The sequence below is a fragment of the Molothrus aeneus genome, chromosome 7 (assembly GCF_037042795.1).
Source record: "Molothrus aeneus isolate 106 chromosome 7, BPBGC_Maene_1.0, whole genome shotgun sequence".
NCBI classification, from domain to species: Eukaryota; Metazoa; Chordata; class Aves; order Passeriformes; family Icteridae; genus Molothrus; species Molothrus aeneus.
The window spans coordinates 24,089,270-24,109,126 of NC_089652.1; positions in this window are offsets into that span (position 1 = coordinate 24,089,270).

Sequence of the window (19,857 nt, forward strand, 5' to 3'; positions counted from 1 at the left end):
CCAATTTTTACAAATCCCTGCAAAGACATTTACTATACTACTACATTGAGTGATGGATCAGGGAGACAGAAAAGAGAGAAATTACACATTAGTTTTGCTTGTTTTCACAGACAAGAATCTTGTGGATAAAACAATTTGTCCTGAGGATAAATCCTGGAAACAGGGAAGGTTCCTAGATAACCTTTTTTGCTAGTCCACCCTCAAATCCAAGGAGAAAATGGCACTGTCAGCCTTGTCGTGGGTCTGACGTGGCAGCCCCTCTTGCATGGCATGGCCTTGGTCTCTCATATGGGGCTGCACCTCAAGCTGACCTTTATGGGTGGGACTGTGAAGAGAGGGGTAATGGGTTATGGAGTGCTTTACTTCAGAAACTGCCAGGCTAAATCCAGTTCATACCTAGAGGTGCTGAAAGTGATTAGCATCTGAGGGCTGCTCAGCAAATCACTGGTCTCCAGTTCCCTTCCTTTGAGATGACTGTACAAAAAACCACCTTTGCTGCTGGCACTAATTCAGATCTTTCCTGCCAGTGCTAGGCCTTAGCTGTATGACCTGTTGTGCCAGTAAAAGCTGCCTTCTGTCAGCACAGCCTGTGTCCACATCCAGTGCTGAGGCCTGGAAGAGGGTAAAACTTGGTCTTTCTTTAAAGTACCACCTAAAAAAACCCCAACCCTTTCCTGCTGCAGATGGTGGATGCTACATTTTCCCTGCCAGTTCAAACAATGCCAGAGCAAGTCTCAATAATTGCATTGGGTCTTAACCATTTTCAAGGTCTGATCACATCTTTAAATATCACTGCTTGGAGCAAATGAAAGCCTAGACACAAAGCACTCATCTATGCAAAGCCTGATCCCTGGTCCTGTTGTGCACTAATGTGTCGGTGCTTCCTCAGCATGGGAAGCACTTAGCATGATACAGAGAGGAGCCTGGGTCCCAAATAAAATGTTTGCATCATAGACAGAGTCTTACAGACCTGGCAGGATCCAGTAAGAGAGGAGAAATAAAGGCCTTTAAAGGGGCTGATCAGGTGATGGAGCCAGAACTCCAGGCCAGGTCTGTGTAGGTAGAAAGTGGGAACTGCAAATGACCATACTGTGTCAGCCTGAGGAAGAAAGAGAAGCCTTCCCTCTTTGGCACTCCTGTTAACCTATTGCCAGAGAAACTCACTGACACTGAAATTTAGAAACTATTTGCAAGCTTTCATAAGCACCTTGTGTAAACTCCCCTGTCGAGTTCACAGAAGGCAATTCTAGCTGCTTGTGGAACCTCAATGTTCTGCGTGTACTAGAAGCTGAGGAAAAAATACAGTCACTGATGGTGCTTCATGACTTCATTCCTCACCTCGAGTGAAAAAATTACAGGTGGACAGGGAAAAACCAGTCTGACTAATCTTCTGGTGTGGGGTTCCCAGAGCAGTGGGAAACACTATAAAGGGAAGAATGGAAATCCACTTCCAGAGATACTGAAAACATGACTGGGCAATGTACAAGAGTAGGAACAAGCATTCATTAGGGTGATATGGCTCAACATAAGCTTTGGGAGTGATATGTCTTAACATGAGCTTTGGGTTTCATCAGGTATTTTTCCCCTTGAAGGGGTGATGTCTAAATAAGCAAGGATGAAACTCCGTTACTACCAGATGTCTCCAAGGCTGACTCTAACACAAAAGGCCAATTTAGCAAACTAGAACTGAGCTCTGAGTTAGATGTCCCAGAAGCATTGAAATGCAGGTATTGTCACATTTTGAGAACACCAGCCTTTCCTCTTAAAAAAATCTTCACATCCTGATGCAATCCTGAAAGTCTAAAAGTCCAAGTAAAGAAATATATTTTAAAAATATATCAATTCTTCCCTCTGCCCATGCTGTTGGAAGGAGTTTCCTTTTCTGGAACACTTGACACATCAGAGGATGGGAACGTGTGCATGCACAGGTAGGGTGGGAAATTTCTTGGCAGTTTTTGTATTTCCAACAGGTTTGCAAATGATAGTAGATAGTTTTTCTACTGTTTTGACTTTTCTCCAACTTTGAATGTTTGTTAATTTTATTTTCTCTAATACTGTCACCCCATTTTGTACCGATAAGTTTTACATAGGGAAACAAAATGGTGAAGAAGACATGTGTGTGCAATGTTCTTATTTCTGAGTAAAAACCAATTTTTCTCACCTGTGTCATGTTTTCTCTTCTGCCTGGATCAGCCAAGAGCTTCCTCCAAGGTCTCAGCAGGATACCAAACTTGCTTAAACACATGTATGAGGCGAATCCTTTACTGTATGTGCATGTGTATAACCAAATGTTTGCGAGAGGCCACAAAGTGAGCACCATTTCAAAAGCCCCTGTTTGTCTTGGCATGTCTCCCTTCTCCATTTTTGTTAATTAGTTGACGAACTCTTGCTTGTGCCTGATGTCCTTCCAAATGAGAGGAGCCTTCAGCCAACTGTGCACCATTATTCAAACCTTCAGTTATTGCTCTGCAAAAGCCTCTTCAAAGCCCGGCCTGCTGCCCCTGTTTCTGTTTATCAAACAGCTGTGTTGAGGTTGGCTGCGTTCGGTCAAGTTCAAGGAGAGGAGCTGCCAAAATTGTGAGAGAGGGAGCAGGGGAAAGTGAAAATGCGTCTCACCTCACAGGGAGTGAGAAAAGGGAAAATGGCAGATGCTGGTCCAGGATGCTATAAATAACCAGTTTGGCACCACTGCACAAGAAACAGCTTGGCTAGCCCTCTCTTCTCTTCTCCTTCCCCACTGGGTTTATTATGTATTTAACCCTCTGCAGCATTTACTGAGGGAGGAGGCTGTGTGAGCCAGAAGACCTCTCTACAGGTAACCCTTTGCATACCACATGGATCTCCACCATAAACAGAAAAACCCAATGGACTTGGTCTAGGTCAAGGCTCCTTGGCTTTCAAGTGTTTACTGATCCAACAAGCTCTCAAGCAGGATCACATCAAGTGTAAAATTAAGAAGAGGTTGAAAATTGTATTTCAGTCCCTTGATTATAATAAACCCATTGAGATAAGTGAGTGGAGAAGAGGAAAAACTATCAGATTTTACCAAAGGGAGTGTGTAGTAACCAAGATGATGGGCAGACCTTATTGACACATGAAGATATTTCTTCAGCTTAGTTTCTGCAGGAAGTGTGCAAAAACCCCGAGAGTCTTTCTCTAGAAATGTAGACATAAGGAAGGGGGAGAAGCTCAGAGATATCCAAGTAGGGGAATGGAATTAACAATTAGAAGAACACTGGGAAAGGGCCCAGGAAAACTTTTCAAGTTCTCTGGAGGTTTTGGATGTTTTGCCTGTTTTAAGATGCTCCAGTGTTTCCTCCAGTTTGCAGAATGTTTCTTAGTTTTGAAAAAAATGCACTCACCTTCTCCACAGTGTAAAGAACTTTAAATCAAAAGAGATTAGTGTCATATCCAACAGTCCCTCTGAGCACAGATAAATGTGTTGTGTTTATCTGCCACTGGCACCAAGCTGGCCCAGGCAGGGTGATTAATACCCTGAGGCTGAGGGATAAGCCCTGTCCTCCAATCTTTGCCTCAGCCTTGTGTTGGGAAACAGAACCACAGAAGGTGTGAAAGTAGAGACACAGCTGGTTTGCAGAGAGTTTCCTAGGCAGAATTCACTTTGTAGCAGTCCAGGAGAGAGAAACATTTCATAGCAGATATTCCTAAAAGGCAAGATTTTCAAGGAGCCCTTTTGGCAAAATAATTTGTTTCCTTTGTTTTTTCAAGAAACCTCTTTCACAGTTTCCCCTCAGAACAGTTTTCTTCCATCTCTTCAAATAACCTAGACATCATCTGGATCCTTACTTCAGGGTCCAAGGCAAGGGCCCCAGCAGTGTTTCCATTTACTGACCTCTCTCCCTCCTTGTCAGCACTTTGGAGGGGTCTTCCCCAGGGCTCTTTGTTCCAGGTCTCCCTGACCTTGGCTGCCTCTTAACAAAGTCCTTGGACCATCAGTTGCACACTCTCTTTCTTACTTGATTTGGCCAGCTCTCTTGTTTTCCACTCCCCTCTGGTATCCTTGTCAGCATCCCAGATAGCACCCTGCCCCTCTCCATTTGTCTGCCTTCAAAGCCTCTTGCAATACCTCTTTTCTAATATCTTCAAAATCCCTATCCCTGTGTTATTCTGTTCTGCACAAAATCTAAGCAGCCACTGGAAATAATCATCTGCTCAGTTTACACCTGTCTTGCTCCTAGAACAGGCCCTGTGCAAGTGACTGTATTTATTACCAGCAGGAAAAAAAATGGTCCAATACTTTAGGAACTTCCCTGGGTTCAAGGTGGAAGATATATGTTTCAGGGAACACCTGTGTAAAAACATGTCAACTTGAAATACTCTTTGAATGTAGCCCTAGATCACTTTCCTTCTCTGCTGTATTCAACAAGAACTTATTAGTCATAAAAAACACAAGAATGGCCAAGCTAAAGATACCAGAACCCTAAATCCCATCTTTGAAGTTGGTCATAAGCCGAGGTTTACCAAAGGAGCAAGAGAAAGAGAGGCCACACAGAGTGTTTGTATCTTCAGATGTGCCTTTCAGCTGCTGGTAGCACAGGGACTGATGAAATAGCAATGAGCCCCCTTGAGTGGAGTAAGTAGTGGAAAGCAACCAACCACTAAAAATGCTCTCAGAATAGTGCTCTCCTAAATTAACAATTTATAGAGGACTTTTTCTCTTTTTGTATCTTTTGGTGGTAGTTCATGAAGATAAATTTATTTCAAGAAGTGCTTGATTGAAAAGAGGTTGTGTATCTCTACCTGGGCGACTTGGAGATGGCATATGCCCCTGATACAGAAATGAGATATTCCTGTCAGCTCAGGTGCCTGAGAGCAGGAGTGAAGGCTATTCTACCAAGTTTCTCACAGCCCCTCCAATAATTCTGCCAGAAGCTGGTCAGGTTTTCTCCAAAATATCTTGTTTGACTCAGAGGCAGACATGATGAGAGCTGATCATTTGGGCACATAAGCTTACCGTTCCAGAATAATGTCTAAAGGACTCTCTTTCTTAACTAAGCCCTATAAAGCTTTTTATTACCCTAGTTTGGCCTAGCTGCAGTGAAGACAACTGCTAAATTCACTAATTTGACATTGAAATTTTCCCCTGAGCAGAAAATCAGAAGGTGGCCATGCAAGGGGAAATTTTTTGTGCAGTGCCTTGCCTGAGCATCCACTATTTTCTTTTGGGGATACTCCCTCATTTTCTGGTTTCATTGGGAGTTTTTGGTAGCAAGCAGATTGCCTTAATTCAGATGTTTGTGGGATTGAACAGCAGAGAGAAAAATGCCAAGGCTCAGACCTTTTGCTTGAAAAAAACGAAACTTCCTTTTGATATATTTCCCCTCAAAACGTGGTATTTATTTAACAGACTCCCTGACTGACTCTGGAAACCTGCTATTTTGACTCAAGAATTTTTCTCAGTGAATTATATTAGATAAATATAACCAAAGTGTGTGATTATGCTGCGTCGATTAACTCCTGATGTCAAAACGAAACCATTTCTTTGGCTCTGTTTTCTCCAGCAATTTGTCACTGGTTTATATTAAAAAAGCCCCTCCCTATGCCTGAGTGATGGAAACTTTGAAAATCCATTAAATCTTTCATCTGCAGTTAATTGTTGCTGATGTTGCACACTGCACCTATTCACAATCAGACTTTCTTCCTCTGCAGACAAGGTGCTCTCTGCAAGACCTGCAGTTAGCGCAGCACTGTGCTTTTCCTGCAGTGGTGGAACATGTATTACAAATTTCAATTTCAATCCCCTTTACTTTGCTGGAAGAGTCTGAGCTAAATCCTGCAATGTGCTGACTATCTTCAGCTCCTGCTGTCAGCAGGAGATCTCAGAGGAAGAGTGTGTGTGTGAATCATGCTTTTTCCTGTATTTTACAAGTTTTAAACCATGGTATTTAAACTCTGTTTCAGACATCTTATATGCCACCCCTGTTTTGTTTGTTCTTCCGTGACATTAAAATAGCATTTCTGTCTCTCTTCTCCCTTTATTTTCCCCAGCATGTCTAGTAAGATAACTTCTGCTTAGTGAATGGTTTTTTACTCTGAATACATTCTAGTGCCACAGTGGGATAGTCTTCCAAGAGAGTAATGGTCATACCAAGTTGCCATCAAGCACTGGTAAGTGCTACTACTTCCAAACCTCTGTAAAAGTGGCAAATATCATCACAAATACCAAATTATGTTTCATATATTTAATATATGATCTTTATATATGAAATTTAATATTTCATATTTGAAGAAAGAAAAATGAAATTTTGTGCTTTTAATTTTTTAAAGTAGATAACTTTGATATTTGCAACAAGGAAAATGTATGTGGGGCTGGGAAGGGTGAGAAACCAATTTGACTCAGTATTGCAGCAACACCAAAATTCCAGAGAATAGTAAAATGGATTAGTAATCTCCCTGGTTCTGTTTATTTCTAATCATTAATTTGCTCTGATCCCTGTACTTTAGGCTGGGGTGGATAGAAGTCCACCCCAGAAAAAGTTAATTTTATTTAAGAAAAGTTCCTGAAATTTGAGTAGGCCTTGAGTTAGCTGCTGGAACTTTGCCAGGCATGACACAACCTACCTGCATTGTTTGTAGGCATTTTATTCTACAAAGAAACTGCCTGACAATGTTTGCATTGAGGAATAGAGAAGTGACAGCAGCCAACACAAGACTGTGCTCAAAACCAGAAGACTTAAATGGACCTGAGTAAACCAAATGCTCATCCAAATTCCAAAGTCTCCTCATGGGTGACAGGGTGCCATCAGTAGACAGCAGGCCCCTCCTGAGAGAAGGTTAAAGACGTTTGCAGACAGAGTCATTTTCTGTCAGTGGCTGACAGAGGCAGAGAAAAGAGATTGTGGCAGAAGGAAGTGAGAAAGAAATTATACTTTGTCTCAGCCCTTTGACCTCAGAGATTTCCATGTAATTAAAGCAGGAATATGGTTCCCAGGGATTTTGGGAAATGAATGGTTGCCAAAGCAAATACCACCCCCATGACACCCTCCCTCCTTCCCTCTTTGTAAACAGTCTGTAATCGCTTCATAATAGGCTGCACCGATGGGAAATGGTGATTAATACTGTTTACCACTAAGAAACTCCTGTTGCTTTTTTACCAAGGAGTCATTAGAGCCAGGTTATACTATGGATGTAGGGCTACCTTCCTTAGAAACCCCAACTCAGGGAGTGTACTGCTCTGTGATGGGATTAAGGTGAATGAAGCAAGGAGGAGGAGGTTTCCTCCTCTCTGTGACACTTCCCTTCATAGCTCCACAAGCTCCTTAGAGATTAGTGAGCATTTGCAGGAGCAGAGGTGTGGGGCAGATAAAGCTCTTTCATTTGTTCAGTGCTCACCAGTGAAGATTCCATCTCTTCTGGTGTCTGTTGAAAACAACGACACAGAACATTTCTTAATTGAGATTGTAAATTGGGGAACTGGAACTAAAAGCCACTTTGGTAAAATATTTGAGTTAAAGAAAGTAATAGATTCAAGAAGATTTTTCCTTTTCTGTGGTAGGATTAAGACCAGGTTAACTGGGCAATTTAGAGGCTGTGACTAGAGCCTTGTGGAACATAATCTCGGTGCCCTGAACTGGGAGAAGGCAAATTTGCTCAAAGATCTCTTATAGTGCCAGTGTTCCCCCAGGCAAGTAAACTCCTGTTTCTATGTGTCATATCGGCCCTTAGGAAACACTCCCAGGCTGGGCCACTTGCTCTGTCTCATTTTTCCAAATCAGTAGGATTCAGGCTGAGCTCATGGAGAGAACCAAACAAATATGTTGTTGGAAACATCATCACAGACTCAGACAGGTTCCAGTCTGAGGAAGGAACCAGAAGCCCAGTCTCGATTTGTGCCCAAGCAGCTGTGATGCCAATGGAAAGTACCCATCTGCTGGACAATTGTAGTTGTCTGCTCACTGAAACTCCTGCAAGCATGTCTTGTGAGAATGCTGAAATGTCTTCAAAGCTCTCAGTGACCATTAGAACCCATAGGGTCTTACTTCCTGCATAACACTATAGCATAAAATTTCATGGAGAAATCCCCTCTTCAGGCCCATAACCTCTCACTGAGAGTTAATAAATCTTATGATGGGAACATTTGACCCTTGCAGTAACACATATGAGGGAAAATGGCACAAATGTTATCATGTGCTATCTCCTCCTTCTCTCTCTTTCTTTTCTTTTTTAAAAATCTTTTTATTACTTTGTGTGTGTGTGTGTGTGTGTGTGTGTGTGGTGAGCAGGGAACAAAAATGGTCCCACATATCTTTTTTTCCCCGCACCTTCTGTAGCACTTTTCTTAAATGATGCAATTGACTCGAGCCACAATAGGAGAGCAGCGGTGTGCAACATGATGAAATACACACAAGATCAAAGCTGAGATGGTTCCGAGCCAGAGAGTGGGAACGTGGGTCTGAACTTTCCCAGAGTCTGAAGGAGCTGGTTCAGCCCATTGTGAAAGTTCTGGGTAGATTCCAGGTGCACATTTTCCTAAAATGTGGAGATATTTAGATCATTATCTCTCATTTGAACTTATTACAATGAAACGTCTTCTCTGTTCACCACTTCTGTAACTGGTTTCATGATTTTATTATACTTTTTTAAGAGACTTTTATGGCAGTGTGGTATTTGCTTGAATGTGAATGGGAACATCATGTTTAAAGATTGATGATGCATAACACAAGGTGAAGAGGGGTTCATAACCTTACATGGGATCTTACTCCTCTCTGGCAGCTCCAAACAACACAGCAGTGTCTGCCCAGCAGATAACATTTCTTCCAGCAGCTGCTATGAGAGAGTGAATTCCTAAGGGGCAGTAAGCCAAATCCACCTCTGTGAATAACAACCCCTACCCGTTCATTAATGCATTATGTAATTAACATTGAGAATAACATTATGGGAAATTAAACTTTTCTTAACGGTCTCCAGTGGAAGTTCTTCTCTTCATGGATTTATAGTTTTGTCAAATTTTAATTATTTAGACTGAAACTTTCCATGTTCATGCTCTGCCTCAGGCTGGCATTTTCTTTTTTTTTTTAGTGGGGGAGATTTTTTTTTGGTGGGGTATTTTTTTTTTTTTTTGGTAATTAATGTTTTAACAGTCTGGCCATTTCTGAAAAAGGAGATGGAGGAAAATAAATTACTCTTCTAAACCAGACATTTTTTCCCTAACTGTTTTTCTTGAAACAGTGTAAAATCTTAGGGCTTTCAGGAGGAAACCTGAGAGGGAATGAACTGGGAAAGAAGGAGGTGCTGTTATATTGGGTTTAAGCCCATGGACAAGGCAATGTGCATGTGGTCCAGACAGCAAAGTCTCTGCACTTCTGAAAAGTGCCAGTCTGTACTATAAACTTTTTACATGGCAGGCAGATGAGTTGAAATCCTAAACAGAAGGGCATAACCACAAAAACCCCCAGCAGTATAGGTGGTCACAGCACTATTTGTTCTTTGAGCTATAGAAAAGTGTGATGAGCTGCCAACCTCATGGAAGGTCATGGTTGTTAGTCTCAACTCCTCATTTTTTCAGTTTTCCATTTAAGTCAGTGCAATATCATTGCCTATGGAGACAGATAGAGACCATTTACACATTTAAAAAATAAGATTTTAGAAAGGTTTTCTGAAAGATGTGTACAAAGTTAGAATCTCTTTTAAGATAATATGCCTTTTAGAAATATTGTACACTAAATCTAAGTGATTGATAGTGTTGAGTGTACTGGCTTAAGCCACATTTCCTCCCAGAATCAGGAAGAGGAGCCAAAATTTTGAATTTCCATATATTTTTCCTGGCTATCAGAGACATGTACGTATCACATCTCCCTTTAACCATCTGTTCTTGTACAATAACAACATACTACCTCTGCCAGTTGCTCCTTCAGTTCCCATGGCAGATAGCAATGTTAATCCAAAGGTAGTGGGATTTGGCTGATGCATAAGGTTCATGCTCACCTCCCCATCTCACCTTTTCCCCTGCTAGTGTGAACTTACCTGGAGTAGTTAAAGAGCCAAGTCTACTGTAGAGCTGGCTCCAGCTTGTCATGTTTGCCAGGCGGCATGGGGGAGGACTCTCTGAAATGCTCTCACATCCATCCTGGGTTACTTCTGCAGCATGTTATCCATGGGCTCCTCTTTCAAAGTACTGGTTACCCACAGCCACTGTCTGAAAAGTATGAGGAAGCCACTCCCAATACAGGCTTGTTCCCTCTGGTGTGTTTCTTATAGCAAGACTTGAAATAGGAGAGGGAAGAGGATACTCCAGACTACTTCAGACAAAAGAGCGCTTTTGTTATTATGCTTATTTTAGAAATATTTCTTCTCTTGAATATCCTAAATTCCTCAAATCTTACTCTCTCAAAAAGCAGATGTTTGTAGTAGCTGAAAATAGCTCTATGCCAATTTAGATGGCTGGGACTAGAAAGGATCACATTTGATTCTTCCCATGATTTCCTGTCACAGTCCCCAGTCAGTGGAGCTGAAACCTCACAAGAGCCCTTTCTGCAGATCTTCAGTGGCAAATGACAGTGCAGCTCTGGAGAAGTGGTTGCACACTCAACGTGTTTGCATTCCCCATGAAATCAATCAAGGCCTCTTACCAACTAGGATGTTGTAGTCTCTAACCAGTAGATTCTACTCTCCAAATTCTGCTGTGAGCAAAACAGGTGCAGCTGCTTTTTTTTTTTTTTTTTTTGGTTCCAATTGGATTACCTCAATTATTCACTTTATTATATGAAACCTAAGGAAAAGATAAAGTGCACTAACTTCTGGCAACCTGGCAGTTGCAGCTCAACCATCCGAAATTAGAAATTGATGCTGGTTGTTTTGTATGGTTCCATGGGAAGATTTATGTCTTTATGTAGCCAGTGCTGATGAAATAAATTAAACTGGGCATGTAAAAGGAATAAAGTTTTACTTTTGCATTTGAAAACTGGCTTCAATGCCTCGTGGAAGAGTGTGGCAAATATTCCATAGACATGCAAATATATTACACTAGCAAAGAAAACCTGGGTAACTTGTCCTTAAAGCTGCAACATTTCACCCCAGTGCCCTCTCATTCCCAGAAAAGTCTTGTAAGCTGCCAGGAGAAAAAAAACATACTGGGCTTCACAGACCATCAGATTTTAGAAATGGACCTAAAATAAGACCCAGCCTCTATCCCATCCTTCTTTCAAGATGAGCTATGTTGCCCCAGCCAAGGAGAAACTGGTTTTGATTTGCTTTCATGGGAGAGATGTGTTTGGTTGAAATCTACACTGTAAGTTTTTGGGCCCATAGGGCCAGAGACTCTAGGAGGACTCTAGGAGGAGCATGCAGGCAATGAATGGTGTTGGAAAACTGCTGTGGCTTTCCTTGCAGACTCTCTGGCAGAGTCACCTAGACTGCACTGTGCTTACACCATGCAGGGCTTTTCAGTAAACATATTGGCACACTGGTATTATTTTAATTTTAATTTTGAACAAGGGACTGCTCAAGGAAAGAGACTAGACTTAAACAGATCATCTTTCCTCCAAGCTTGCTGCCAGCAGGAAAAGAAGTTGGTTTTCATTCATGCCCATTTGGCAAGCCAGGTCTGTGACTTAGCCTAGATTATGTGTTCAGAGCTATGTACAGGATTTTAGTCATTCTTCTTGTACTCCTTGTACAGCATTGGTCATTTTTGCCCAGACATTCCCCAGGACATAAAAAGGACATCAATTTTCCAAAACTGTCAACATTCCAAAAAAGTCACCAGACAAATCGGGGAAAGGAGGTATTTAATACCCATGTCTTGCCCAAAAAATATAAAACAGCAGAAGGTATAGCAGGTTTTTTTCTGCATTTTACATTAAGGGTCCATTCAGAAGCTTTGGTCCCATGTAAGACTTGAACCTAAAACATGCTGCCTCATGCAAGAATTCTGCTATTTGAGACTCCTTGTTGCAAACACATTTCTTTGTCAATGATTCATAGCAGGTTCTTTCTTGGATGACTTGCATTTCATTTTTTGCTTTCAAATGTATATATTGTGTGAGTCCAGCTGTGAAGTCATTGAAATAAATAGTCCTTTTCCCTTCTCTGTTCATGGGCAATTTGTTGCTGGGATTTATATCTGTTCTGATTGGGCAGCTTGGCCACATGATTAATTTTAAACTCACTCTTTGTTAGGTTCTTTCTAAATTTGCTAGTTTCCAAACTGACACTGGTTTCATCCTTTCAACAGGTAAAAGAATGCCAAAGCTTGCAGGAGTGGATAAGCTCAGGGCTGAATGCAAAGTCATTGGCAGGAACATTTAATGAGGAGCAGAGAAAAAAGGACTGAATCAAAGGGAAATTACTGATTAATACCAAAGTGTATGCATAAAAATACATATGCATGAGTCATCCACAAGAGAAAGAGAGACTCCAGATAAATCCAACTTGCTCTCTAAAAAGCAAAAAGTAGAAGGACTGTTCTGGAAAATAAACTAACAATCACTTGGATGCATTCAGATCAATCTGACTCCCACCATCTGCTGAGGCTTTGTGGGAAATGCATCAAATTCTCTTTCCTTACACCTTAATTTTGCAATATTCCTGCTCATAACGCTGCTCCTTAGATACGTCAAAATAATGTAATCTGTGCTTAAGGACCAGGACCTGCCAATGCCCAGATCATCCATTCAGTGTCCGTGCTGAAGAAATAATAGGGACAAGTCAACCTGAGGCAGACCTTAGTCCCACTGGAGAGCAAGGTTATTACAAACTTTTGAAGATCACAAGAATTTAGAGATAACAGCAGAGGCTACAGCATGAGTGCACTAGAATTGGTTGAGTTTTAAGACTGATATGAACTTGTCATTTACAAGCTTGCCCCACTAATAATAAAATATAAAAGTGTACTGGAAGAACAGATAGAAAAACAGATAAATGCATCTACTACCTACACTCTACTTTCAAGCCCATTTAAGTAGCAAAAGTGCCAAAAGACAGCTACTGAAAAATATCTTAATAATCTGGTAATTTCTTATGGCAACTCTTAGGGAATATGAGGAGGAAGAGGATAGCCAGGTTTTCTGACTCAGACTGCTCAGTGAATTTGGAAATTTTGATCAAAATGGGCATTCTCAACCTTCCTATCAGTTATCTCACAATTCAAGAAATGGTATCACTGGAGAGTGACGTCAAAGCTAAAGGGACAGGGAGAGGAAGGAATGAGGGATAGGACATGACAAACAAGGAGAAAGCAGTCCTCTCTTTTACACTTTAGAATCAATATTTTAGAGGATATGTAGGTCTTGTCTGAGGACTGTAATATGTCTACTGCCTGGCAGTGGGAAGAGGCAAACCACTTCCATGGAAAGTCCATGTTCAAAGAAGAGGCCATGGGGTCACGATATCCTCTCCTTCTACCTCTTCTCCAACAACTCAAATGGAAATTTTCATCAAATCCAGAGATGTCATCCTCCAGTGACATAATTTCTTCAGTTGAAAGGTGACAAGGTGACGGCACATATTATAGGATGTAAGAGACTAATAAAGTCTCACTTTTTGGGCAGCAGAGGCTCTCAGGCTCTATTCTGAGGTGAAGAAATATAAAAGGTGGTGCAAAAGTCAAGAGACAGGGGCATGGTCTTGTTTACATGAAAAGCAAACACTAAATGTGATGATGAACTGAAGTGTCCGTGACAGAACCTTTCTCACAAAGTCATCTTATTGACTATAATAGGTCCTCAGTGAGCCTCCAGAACTGCAATGGGTATTTGAGCGAGTATTTGAATAGAACATTTACATGGAGGCTTAATCTCTTTTTATGTCATAATATAGAGTTAGTCATCTCAGACCAAGTTGAAGGTATGCATAACATATATGGCAAGGGGCACATTCTGATGTTTGTCCCAAGAATAAGCCTCACAAAAGTACCAAGTGTCACTTTTCCTGTAATTTTCTTTGTTTTAATATTATTCCATTTTCCCTTGAGCCATCCTTGAGCTGACATTAATGGGATGCACTCCATTAACCTCCATGAAGCCAAGGCCTTCAAAGCTCTTAATCTGACAGTGTTTTACTTTACTATGGGGTGTAAATCAGCTTTAATGCCAGGACTGGAGGCACTGTAATCTAAGCCTGGAAAAGTTCAAAGAGTGTTGCAATGCATGTAAAATCTATATGAAATAGAAGGATGCTTCTTTCCCTGAAGGAAAGAAAATGCTTAACATTGGTTAAGCACTCTGATGTTCCCTTGGAAAGGCTGGTGGTGGTTTTTCCTTTTTTTAAAAAAGAAAAAAAAGAAGTACAAATTACTTCTGCTAGGAAATACCAGCCAATAATTGGTAGATGTAATTCTGCAAAGTGTTAGTGGCGAAATCTTTCTGCAAGATTCATCAGGCCAGTTTTGAGGCCAGTTTCTTCCGGGTAACCCAACCAAATCCCACAGCACAATGCTGCAGCAAACCATTCAGCCTGTCTCCTGCTTCCTGCCTCAGACACTGGCTTTCATAGGAAAGTGTTTTATTTCTCTCACCCACCTCAGAAACTCAGCTCCTGCCACTAAATGACCAAAATGGTTTTGAGATATTCCATTAAGGCCTAAAGCCTTAGTGGAAGCACTGACCTCAGTGCTACTGAATTTCAGGCAAGATGTCCCTGCTGGTTTTACCTCTCTCAAGCATTCTGAGCTCAGAGGCTGTAATTGTGGGTTACAGGCATAGAAACAGTGAGAACAAGAGCAGAACCTTGCAGAAGGGAGGCTTTGAATGTGATAGGAAGGGAAATGTCTGGATTGAACTTGATTTTAATTTTTATAGCTGGCACCAAAGTATATTTGGATTCTTTTATTCTCTTATAAAGACTCCATTTGTCCAGTGAGCTGAGGGGGAGGAAGAGAGATAATGAGTGACTTGGAACATCAGCACTAGAAGTTGGAAAGAAATGATGTCCAGCCCCATTTTAGAATGGCTGTTCTAAAGAAATGCTGCAAAGGATTAGCTTTGATATTTTAGACTTCCAGGGAGGAAACCAAATTAGCATCAGAAAGGAAGATGTGTGGGTTGCCTCAAGTACAACTGATGGGTTTAATGTTAACATTACGAGAGTCATGCCAGAAATTTTCACTGCCACAGAAACCCAACAGCAGGAATAGGTAGGTGCCCAGGAAAATGGCACTGAGAATATGAACTGGAGTCCAGATGGCTCTTCCAAAAGAGAGACTGGGAAATCATCCTGGCAAAATAAAATCCCTGTCTTTGCTGCCTCTTTATAGACAGGGCTACAACTAAAAATCAATGCAATTAGCTGGATGACCTAGAAAAAGGCAGAGAGAGCCTCTCTTTTCAGAGAGCTTCTTGTGGTTGGACCAAAGTCCCATTCAGGAGAAGCATCCAGCAAGAATTTCACAGCTTACTGAAAAGTGGTTCAATGCAATGTGGTTGAATTGAATGCAATGTTTCACATTAGTCCTGTGCTCGATTGGAGCCAATCACTTTCCACCCAGTGACTCCAAGGAGTCCCTAAATTAATGAGGTAGTGAATCTTGATTGGGATTCTAAGGGATGGGAGCCACACAACACAAAGTAACATTCAAAATGCTGAATTTCTTAAAGTCTGTGTCATGAATGTTAATGACACAATATGACAGAATAGCTTTCCACTACCTGTGGTCTCAGACAAAGACCCACAGTTCAGAAAAATGTTTCCAATTATGACAGCACCCACAGGGTTAAGATGCCAGCCATCCCAGTGTTATTTGTAGCCCTGAATCATTTCCCTCTTTTAGGAACTATTCTTTCTCTTTCATAGTCTGGCATTAAAAGCCCAGCATCTAGACCCCAATCTCTGCTGTCCAAAAAACCCCCCAATTCCTTGCCCTTGTTTCCCTTCATGGTCTCATCAGCTCATACTGTTTTGCCCAGCCAAGAAGGCACACACAAATGAGACACAAGGGAGCCTGCTGTAACAAGACCCCATGAATCTCTTATCCCTAAAGAGCTTTAAAGCCATTTTCCCTCCTCCAGGGACTCAAATGCAGCATCTCCAAAAAGCACTTAGCCTCTGCCAGCCTAGGTCCTGGGAACTTGAGTTTGTTCACAAACTCACATGTTCCAGTTGACAGCATTAAGCAGTGGCTGCCAAGCTAACAGGCCAGTGAGTGAATGTTTTTTATTAAAAATAAATAAAGTTTTTAAAGAAAAACATGGTGAATTATACCTTCACCTTTGAAATAGGATGGATATCAGATCTCTGGGATGGAATTCAGTCTTTACCTGTTGGACCTTCCAAAACTGACAGAAATCACCCCTCTGCTTTAATGTCTTTGATGTTTTTTGATTTTTCTCTCCTTATGGGTATGGAAGAGAAAACTTTTTTTGTTTTTACATAAACTCTAGAGAATTGTTTTTAAGTTTGAGTACAGTAATGCAGACAGGTTTCTAAGATACGTGCTTCAAATACGCGTTAATGTTCTTATTTGAACGCCTACAAAGTTGGCCTGATATATAAAGATACAAGATGTACTGATACATGTGCTAGTTGTGTTTGATACAAATCTAGAAATCAAGCTGCAAGCATTTTGTTTTGAATCTCTGGGCCAAAATGTAAAGACCTTATACCTAGGTGCAAATGAAGCCTGTTTCCATTCAAGTCTTTTTTTTTTTATTAAGCCATTAAGAGTATTCTCAGACAATAATTTTTTTTAAATTTACCTAAATAGGCGTTTGCAATGGTAATTTAAGAACCTGACGCGTGAATAGGAGAAAGAATGGGTTTTACTTAAATGAAGGGTTTTGGTTAGTTTTACACTGAAAATTTGTATTAAAAGGCGAGAATTATTTCTAAAAAATAAATCCTTACCAATTATATGGTTTTTAATAATTTTTGAAAAATGTTTTAAGGGTAGTTTCTGGTCATTTAAAGCATTTTACTTTAAGAACATCTAAAATACTTTTTTTAAACTTTGGAATCTAGCAGGTATCTGCTGAGAAACTGTCTGTCCCCACTGCATCTAAAGGAGCTGTTTTTTTCCTTCCTGTGAGATTCTAGAGGGTGAATAGCCAAGAAAAAAGTGTTTCTGGTAATGAAGAGAGGAAACAAAAAGCTTTTAAAGAAAGTTTCTGCAATCTTGTCTTGCTGACTGTTTGTAACATGTAATAGACTTTTTAAAGGGCCTTTAAAGGATGTTATTCAACCAGGTTTGCTGTGTCACTTTCCACTTCATGAGTTTTTCAGAAAAGTCTGCGAACAGCTGAGTAAAACATAGGAGTGAGCTTTGAAAGATGTGTAACTCATCACAAGAAGGAAACATCTTTGCCATCCAGTCCTGAACACATAATTTAGCTAATCTCACCCTGTTTGGAAGTTTACAGATAAGGTTTGACCATAGCCAAATTTTACCTGCAACCCCCTTTGTACCAGCACAAAAACAAAGTGACTCTTGCACATCCAGCATGCTGCCAAACCTCCCAGGAGTTTCAGAATAAGCATCACAGATGAGATGTGTATATCACACAGATCCTTGTATATTAAACTGTTATTCTGAGGTGACCTGGTAAAATTGTGGCAGACCTGAAGAGTGATGTAGGATTTCTGAAATCTTCAGGCTAAACTTAAAGGGAAGAGTGATTGATGCTGGAGAAGATGTTCTGGAACTGGTGTTGTCAAGATCAAATCAGTGTTCTGCAGTTTAACTTCCAATCAAACATTAATGAGTGTACTGTGTAGGGGTGTATGTGACTGTATAAATGTAATGAATATACATAAATATGACAGATTTCTAATTAGAAATCTATTAATTAAGACTACTAACTTCCTACTTTCTTAAGTAGGGGAGCCATTCACTGTGAGGAGGAAGGACAGAGTTTGAAGCCAAGTTAGGTTTTCTTCAGTTAATATGACTGTGTAAGGTTTTCTAGCTACAGAGCTTGGATAAGACCGAGAAATTGCCCAAGCACTGCAGAGACGTTCCTAAAACAAAGAGAGAAGTACCAGGCAAGGAACAATAATGTCAACAAAAACTCAGCAGATGGCTTTTTATTAATGTATATCATGAACATTAATTCAGAATTGAAAATCCTTCCCTACACTGTTTGTTGCTTTTTCAGGGGTGGGGTTTGAGGGGAGGAGGAATTACATCTATGTCAAAAAGAGCCATTTGAAGGCCTTGTGGAAGGGACTGGCTTCTCTCCTGTTCCTTCCTCTCCTCTTCTGTTTATTCATTCATCCATATTCAGTTCCTTCCACTGTGCCTAAGATTCTATTTATCTATCAGTGAACACAAAATCATAGAATCATAGAGTATGCTGAGCTGGAAGGGACCCATCAGGATCATAAGTCCTGTGCAGGACACAGGACACAGGTGTCCTGCAAAGGCCCTTCCTGGTCCTGTGCAGGACACCCCAAGAGTCATACCATGGGCCCGAGAGCATTGTCCAAACAGTGTTCAAGCTCTGTTAGGCTTTGTGCTGTGAACATTCCCCTGGGGAGCCTGTTCCAGTGCCCAGCCACCTTCTGGGTGTAAAACCTTTTCCTCATATCCAACTTAAGTCTCTCCTGAGAGAGTGTTAAGTCTCAGCTTCATGCTGTTTCCTCTAGTCCTGTCACTGGGCATGAGAGTGAAGAGATTGGTTCCTGCCCCTTCACTTTCCCCTCCAAGCTTCCTCCATCCTCATGGATGTTGAAGCTTGATGTCTTTTTTTTATATTGTGGTGCCCAAAACTGCCCACAGCACTTAAAGTGTCCTGTACCAGCCCCATTGCTGTAACCAGGAAAAGATACTATCCCAGGGACCCTGTGAAAGTCCTTATAAAAGTCTTTGCAGAGAGATAGTGAACGGATCTATGTCCTTGCTGATAAGGAGAGAATCTGTAAGTCTCTTGCCAGAGAAGAGCAAGAGAACTAGAACAGCTTTCAGCTATGTCAGGTCAGGCAGCTCAAGTCTGAATATCTTCAGATATTCCTTGGCTTCCAAGTAAGTACCATCTAATCTCTACAGCTTCTGAGGATTGATAACTCAGACTCTGACCTTAGGCTAGGTTCTTTTCAGTCCTGATCCAAAATAACTCTGCTGATTTCAGTAAAGTGACTCTGGATTTGTGCCACTCAGTACAAAATTGGAATTTGTCCTCTTAGAGACTAGCTGTCCCAGCAGAGTTTATGTGTGGTGCTCCTTCAACCACTGAGAATAAAGCACAGCAAGCTGGGGGTGCCATGACCTTCTTACTGTCTCCCTTGTGTCACCCAAAGCAAAAGAGGTCCTGCAAAGTCAGCCATCCAAAGCACAGAGAGGGTTGTAAACAACCCAAAGGATCCTGCTTTCCCAATGCAAGGGAAAATGCCTGGGCAGCTCAGAGATGTATGGATTGTGTTTAGTCTACATGCTTAAAAATAATAATAATAAAAATATTGTTCAGACCAGAAGGAATTTACAGGCTTAGAACATCATGGAAAGCAACTACCTTAGTCTGCAGAGTAAAAATATCCCAGAGAAATCCAAATAAGCTGCTCCTCATCCTATTAATTAATCAAACTTGGCCATGCACTGTTGTCTAGCACAGCACCCATTCCAAGGCAATAATCTTCCTCTTCAGGGTCAATCATAGGCTATGAGAGAGTCCTCCCAGCTTGTGTGAACTGATTGGCAAAGGACATTAGCCAAACAGCCAAATTTTCCTCATGAGATTAAAGTTCTCAGATACCAAAGACCCTCTTCCAGCAGCATTAGTTATAGGGTGCTGCACTGTTATTTATATGAGGCTCAGATCCCCAGTTTCCCTTTCATGGGGAAGGGGATATGTCTGAAATCACACCCTTAGGAGGATCACACGGCTCTGGAGCAAGGCATGAAGATAATTAGGCCAGACACGTTTCAATGGCAAATCGTATTTTTCACAGTCGGACAGCCAGACATGTTTACCT